The sequence below is a fragment of the Solanum lycopersicum genome, chromosome 7, assembly GCF_036512215.1.
Source record: "Solanum lycopersicum chromosome 7, SLM_r2.1".
NCBI lineage: Eukaryota > Viridiplantae > Streptophyta > Magnoliopsida > Solanales > Solanaceae > Solanum > Solanum lycopersicum.
This window is the reverse complement of record NC_090806.1, coordinates 11,743,896-11,751,354: the sequence shown is the minus strand read 5'-3', so window position 1 is coordinate 11,751,354 and position 7,459 is coordinate 11,743,896. Positions and strand designations below refer to the sequence as shown.

The window sequence follows — 7,459 nt, the reverse complement described above, 5'->3', positions numbered from 1 at the left end:
TGTGTGTCATAGTATTAGGGGTTTTGTTTATTATTGTTCGATTAATAGTGTTCGATTAGGGATTTTGTTTCTTTTCTTTTCTCCTTAGTTCTGCTGCCTCTGAATATTTTAAGTAACTAAATAATTCGTAGAAAACATAGTTTCTCACTTCCTTACTAGTGTTACATTGCTTAGGTAGGAGATGAGTGGATTTACTTTGATTACGTTAAGATGGTATCATGGTGGAGTGTTAGATTTGAGTAGTGGACAACCAGTATAGTGTTCGGCGAGTCACAGAGTTTTTGGATGTTGATGTGGATAGGCTGTCCTATTTTGAATTAAGAGGGTACATAAAAGAATTGTGATACACACCGACTTGCACATTTATAATCAAACCTCCTAATAGTGGCATTTTGGAAGATAATCATAAATGATATGGATATTTTAGAGATAAGTTGTTCTTTGGAAGATGGAGATATTGTGGAGGTATGTGTAAAACACTTAATTGATGATGCAGTTGTGGACCCCACCCCTATTTTAATTAGAAAATGTCCCTTAATTGGGAATGGAGGAATCTAGTTCAGCTTTTAATAAAGTAAATGGCTAAAGTAGGGTAGGTGAAGACCCCTTTACTCCCTTTGATACTAGATCTCAATCTACCCCAACTCCTTTCACTACTCCTGCTACTGGATCTGCTTCTACCCCAACTCCTTCCACTACAACTCTTGTTCTTAAATATCCTTTCACTGCCACTCATTTCACTAAAAATTCTACAACTACAACTGCTCCTCCTAGATCTTCTTCCACTACTGAGGCTGTCATTGAAGATGTTGATGATCTATTTTCAGGCCCTATTGAACCTGATTTCTTAGAAGAAGAGGTTTCTGATTACTCAACAGAAGATAGCTCTGAGTCTGAATGTTGATTGGTGGGTGATGATGATGAGTACTATGGTAGTGATGTACATGAAGACGTTAGGGAGTTGAGAGCTGAAAAGAGATCTTTTAAAGAAGAAAAAGAGAGAGTACCAACTGATACTGAAGAGGTACCAGTATGTGAAGCTAGACCAAGTTTAGGTTTTGATGAAACTCAAACAGGTAAAGTAAGTGTTGAAGGAAGATTAGGAGGTGATGAGCCTTATTTTGCAAGTTCTGATGATGAAAGTTTTGAAATATATGAAGATGAATTTTATGATGAATGTTTTAAATTTTAAAGAGTAAATTTACCAACAATTAAATTTACCAAAAAGAAGGAGCCCAAATAATCAAAAAATTATACATAATCCTACTGCCAAGAAAGTTGTATGGCATTTGGGTGTGGTCTTTGCAGATATAAATGAATTTAGAAGAGCAGTAAGCAAATATGATGTCCAAAGGAGAGTTCAAATAGAGAAGTGTGTGAATAAGCCAAAAAAGAGTTAGATGTAGGTGCAAGGAAGGTTTTCCATGGCTTTTGTTTGCATGTCTTGACAAAAAAACAAATGATTTCATGATAAAGACTTACAATCCAAAGCATAATTGTAACTTCACAACTAGAAATTATTTGTGCAATGCAAAGTTCATAGCTACACATTTTAGAAAGAGGATTAATGAGAAACCAAATATAAGAGTTTTCTAGTTGCAAGAGTTGATAAGGAAAAAATTAAAATTCATGTTAACAAGACTATTGTTAGGAGGGAAAGAGCTAAACTGTTGAGAGATCATGGGTGATCATGTTGTGGAATTTGGGAAAATTCTTGACTATAAAGATGAACTGTTGAGGACCAATCAAGGGAGCACTTGCGTTGTTAAACTTGGTGAACTTGATGCTCTTGGTCGGCCAGTATTTCAGAGCTTTTACATATGTTTTGATCCATTGAAGAAGGCATTCCAAAATTGCAGAAAATTCATAGGTTTAGATGGTTGTTTCCTTAAATGGGTTTGTAGAGGACAATTGTTAGTTGATGTGGCCAGAGATGGTATAAACCAGATGCTGCCACTTTCTTGTGCAGTAGTTGAGTATGAAAAAAAAGAGACATGGACATGGTTTATCAAACATTTGGAGGATGATCTTCGACTAGGAGATGGTGAAAATCTTACCCTGATTACAGATATGCAAAAGGTATATGTACTATTTTTTTATTTTGTATATATTTTTATGAATATTCATATATTTGTTATTATAACATATCTAGATCTATTACAGGGATTAATAAGAGTAATTCAAAATATTTTACCTGTTGCTGAAAATAGAATGTGTGCTAGACACATCTTAGCTAACTGGGCTAAGGACTGGAGAGGTCTCCAAAGATGACAACAGGTTTGGTCTATTGCAAAGAGTATATTTGAATCTCAATTGAGGAAAAATGTTGCAAAGATGAAGTTGCTTGGTCCAGAAAAATGATGGATTATCTTATGTACTTCAACATAGAGTTCTAGTGTAAGGTTTACTTTAATACTCAAGTAAAATGTTATTCTATAGATAATAATTTGTCTGAGTGCTTTAATTCATGGATCTTGAAACCTATTCACAAGACAATTATCACTATGCTTGAAGAGATAAGAGTAAAAATGATGACCAGAATAGACAAGTTAAGAGAGTTCACAAATACTTGGATGTGTGATTTTTCTCCAATGTGTCTAAAGGTACTACAAGAGAAAATTGATAGGTTAATGAATTGTAATATTTAATTTAATGGAGTTGATGGGTTTGAAGTGAGAGAAAGACCATTTCAACACAGTGTGGATCTTGGTAGGTGGATTTGTGGTTGAAGGGTATGGTAGTCAAAAGTCATACCATGTGCACATGTTTTGGCTGTCATTTACTTTACGAAAGGTGAACCCCCTTAACTACACTTACAACTGTTATAGTAAGGCAACTTACTTGAAGATTTATGCCAATGTCCTTCAACCTGTCACAAACATAGAGATATGGCCTTGATCTACTAACCCCACAGTTGCACCACCTGAATTAAAAAGCATGCATGCAGGCCAGGTAAACTTAAAAAGAAAGAAGCTGGTGAAAGTAAAAAATCTTGAAAGCTACCTAGAGATGGACTTTCCATGACATGTGGTAACTGTAAAGTTAGAGGCCACAACAAGAGAGAATGTCCACAAAGGGTTGAGTCATCAGCAAGGGAAGAACCATAAAATACAAACAAGGGAAAGGGAAAAACTTCAGGTGTAGGCAGACCAAAGGTAAAATCTTTAACTTTAATTTGGTATGTGATATTACTCAATATGTAATAATTACATTTATTTTGACTATATGTATATATAAAGAACAAACAGAAGCTGAGCATTCTAGAAAGAGGTCAAGAGGAAGACCACATGTAGAACCTAGTTCATCTCCAGGACCTGCAAAGAGGTCAAGAGGAAGACCACCTGTTGTAGCACCTAGTGCATCTCCAAGACCTGCAAAGAGGTCAAGAGGAAGACCACCTGTTGTAGCACCTAGTGCATCTCCAAGACCTGCAAAGAGGTCAAGAGGATGACCACCTTCTGCACCTAGTGCATCTCCAGTACCTAGTGCATCTGCAGCACCTACAAAAGGTGCAAGAGAAAGACCACCTGCCGCACATAGTGCACCTAATGCATCTGCAACACATGCAAAGAGTGCAAGAGGAAGACCACCTGCAGCACCTAGTGCACCTTCTACATGTCCATCGCCTGATAATAGTAACAAAGGAAGAGGAAGGGGCAGGGGAAACACAACCTCATACAAGAGGCAAGCAGTCATTGAAATGGGTGTGATTCAAGCTGAAGATGGATTCAAATCTCTTAATGTAAGTGTTTTCTATTGATTCTTTTATACTATTTTTTAATGTTTAAGTACAAATTCAGTAAGTATTATTTCATACTTTGAATACAGCCTGGGATGTCCAGTTGTAAGATCATCTCTACTGGTTCAACAAAGGTGACAAAATCTGCTGATATTACTAGTGATATTGGTTACAAACCAAGTACTGCACCCAAGTTGAAATGGAATGGAAAAGCAGCAATCACAAAAAAAAAACATCAACAAATGAGAGGGGAACAAAGAAAATCAAGAGGAAGTAGTTCAACCAATCCAATCTAGGAAGTAATGATATTGCAGTATTGTTTTAAGTTGGCAAGAAAACATTTCCCATTTTGAATGATGATGTACTAGTATTGAACATCAAATTATGCTTTAGTTTTGATCTTTTATTGTAATTTGACATTGTGTGAGGCCTATTTTACAATCGATTATGCCTATTAAAGATCGTTTCTCTTACAAATTGTGTTATACTTATCCTTATTTGTCGTAGTATAGACACTAATATAGACACTCTTAAAAATGGTGTGATGTCTACTAAAGACATCTTTTACAATCGAAAAGATTAATGATATTGATATACAAAATTTCTCATAATACATATGACAATCAATATAGAGTTTCAACTCCTTTCACTGCTAACTACTGACATACGTCATGGCAATTTAATTACTTCAATACTTGAATGAACCCTACTTTGAAATAGGTTGTTCATGAACAAGGCTGCGACACAAATCAAAATACATAAAATGACCTTCCTATCAAATGTAAACCATTTTAAATTTATTTGTTTGAAACTCTTCTCTCTTGTCAAATTATCAATCAGAACTTGTTGCTCATTGATTTGAATTTGTCTCTTCCAAACTTCATCTTCCAACTGTTTTATTTTGTTCACCAATTTTGGGAGGATAAATTGAGATCTTTGATCGATTTCTTCTCTATCTCTCCATCGAAAAAATTACAATTTTTCGGCTGAAAAAATAAAAACAATATACTACATTATTATCATTCACATCAGTTAAACAAAATCAAATAACTGAAGAAAAGTAACATACACCATAGTAGCGTTTGACCAAAATCCTCTACCGGGATTCGACTTCGACCAAGAATTTCTCATATGAAACAAATTTCCATATTTGCATCTTACTATGGTTTTGAGTATCGGGTCTGATTCTTCCATGCATAGCTTATTCAATTTCACGTTAGACATTACTAACCCTAATAACAAAAATAACAATTTGTCGAATTGGGGGGAATATCAAGCTGAAATTCAATAAAGTTGGAAACCCAACTTCAATCTTAGTTGAAGAAATTACGAAAACGTTTGCTAATAAGAACATAAAGAAAAATGATGGATTAAGAACAAAGAAAGAGGGATTTTTTGTTCAAGTGAACAAAGAAGTGGATGAAGAACAAAGTGAAATAAATAAAAAAAAATAAATGTATGGTTAAATAAGAGTAGGGAGGCTTATTTGGACTCCACATGGACATTTTATCACATTCTTACTCGCCACACGAAGGTGAGTTCACGTATGTGACCACGTCAGCGTCTGAGGGTGAACTAATATATATAAAAAATGTTCAGGGGGGCAATAGGACACCCGCAAAGGTTAAGTGTGTAGTTGAAAATATGGCCAAAGCTTGAGGGGGCATTTGACCGTTTTCTCCTAATTCTCCCCTTTCTTATTTTTGTTGTATGAACCCCTTTCGAGTCCATAAAAAAATTCTTTCCATTGCATTCCCGAATTCAAGCCATAGAAGATCAAATCTCCTTTTGCCTCCATGTTAGCCAAATTTCAAGATTGACGGACAGGTCGAAAGCAGCAAATATATTGCTGGAAATTAAAATTGTAGTTCTCCAAAAGCTCACAAAGAGGCTGATATGTTGTTGTATACACTAATATAAAATACGACATACAGGTCCAAAAAAATATATAGGTGCTCGAGAAACAGAATTATAATATACACACTAAGTATACACTCCAATATATAGTGAAAAGAACTAAAAAAAAATTCCATATATGGCACTATACGAGCAGTGTATACGCTGGATTTTGGAAGGAAAAATAGGCCCAAAAGCCTAAAAACTTACGACAGCAGAAATTTGATATTTCTTTTCCTTCTTATTTATTTATCATAATATTTGACTAACAATATATGTGGCCTTGGTTTGATTTTATTAATTTCCGATGATATTCATTCCTCTTATTTTTATATATATTCAAATTCATATACACATACATATAAATTTTGCTTAGTCTTTATTCTACTTTTCGGTCTTTGTCAACACTTAAGTTTATCCCTTTAGATCATCTCCTTTAGTTACTTTCTCTTAGAAATAATTAATTAGAAAAAAATAAGTAGGTAAATGAGTAAAAAAATAATACCAATTTTTTCTATAATTAGTTATAATTTGTAAAATTATTAAAAAGTCATTTTAGTCAATTCGCTGGTCAAGCGCGAGTTAGCGGACATTACGAGGACCTAACACCTTCTCGGAATATACATTTGAACTTCGTATCCTTTTTCAATCGATTTTACCTGTTTAAATCTTTTGAAAATAATTATAAGTTTTTTTCTTGATTTTTATTAAAAATAAAATAACAACTCTGTTAATTTGGAAAATCGATTTCTCTTAAATCATAAGATGAACTGATTTTTTGAAACGTAGTCATTATTTTTTGTTTTATTATATTTTTTTCGTAAAACAATTACATATACATATGTTTTGATTAAGTGAAAGTAAAATATAAATTATTTTCTTAAAAAAAAAAGTAACCAAATTTTGAGGGAAAAGCTGACATATTGTTGTGATTGTTAGTTTTTTAAAAATAAATTCTAAATAAGTCAAAACGAAATAATATCTGAGGTATATGTATGATTTAGAAGTTATTTTAAAAAAAAATATTAATAAGTTTTATTTCTTTCATATTTTATGAACCTTCAATCTAATATATAACTAAAGATTAATAATAATTTTGTCATTCCATGACCAACTAAACATTTCGTATTTCTCTCTACACAATCTAGCTATTTTACAATAAATCTCTTTCACTAATGGAAGAGTAATGTGTCTTACTTTGATAGTAAAAAACAAAATGTCATAAATCACACTTTAAAAAAATTACAAACACAATTACTTTTATTTATGGGAAAGTTCACAAGTATCCCTTTAATTTATGCTCGAAATTTCAGAGACACACTTATACTATACTAAGGTCCTATTATCCCCCTGAATTTATTTTATAAGTAATTTTCTATCTCTTTTCGGCTACGTGGCACTAGCTTGAAAGAAAAAGTCAATCAGCGTTGGGTCCACAAGATAGTGTCACCTGAGCCAAAAAGGGGGTCAAAAATTATTAATAAAATAAATTTAGGGGCATATAGAACCTTAGTTTAGTGTAAGTGTGTCTCTGAGATTTCGGACATAGATTGTGGGGGTACTTGTGCATTATCCCTTTATTTTTTTAAAATTATGTATGATAAAATAAATAGAAAAAAATAAGGTCAAATACGATTTGTTTTTTTTTAAAAAAAACAAATATGTATTCCTAAATTTTAGGCGTAGTAATATTGTAAAAAAAATAAATAGATAAATATGAATTTGTTATAAAACTATATAAATTAAGAAGAAAAAGAACAACGTAGAGAGAAGAAAGAAGACTTCTTATTCCTCTTGATGTATATTCATTGATTTATACACTAC

The 7,459-nt window shown here is 32.9% G+C and overlaps 1 long non-coding RNA gene across 2 annotated transcripts; it reads left to right on the top strand.

The window, feature by feature from the left end:
- The first annotated feature begins 571 nt into the window (after positions 1–571).
- LOC138337154 (uncharacterized) lies at positions 572–4,216 on the top strand. Of its 2 annotated transcripts, XR_011210598.1 has the most exons (4): positions 572–2,079; positions 2,948–3,155; positions 3,240–3,742; positions 3,829–4,216. It is a non-coding gene; the product is annotated as an uncharacterized lncRNA (long non-coding RNA). The 2 variants fall into 2 exon arrangements; XR_011210597.1 differs by lacking the exon at positions 572–2,079 and having other exon boundaries at positions 2,860–3,155.
- The last annotated feature ends 3,243 nt before the right edge of the window (positions 4,217–7,459 follow it).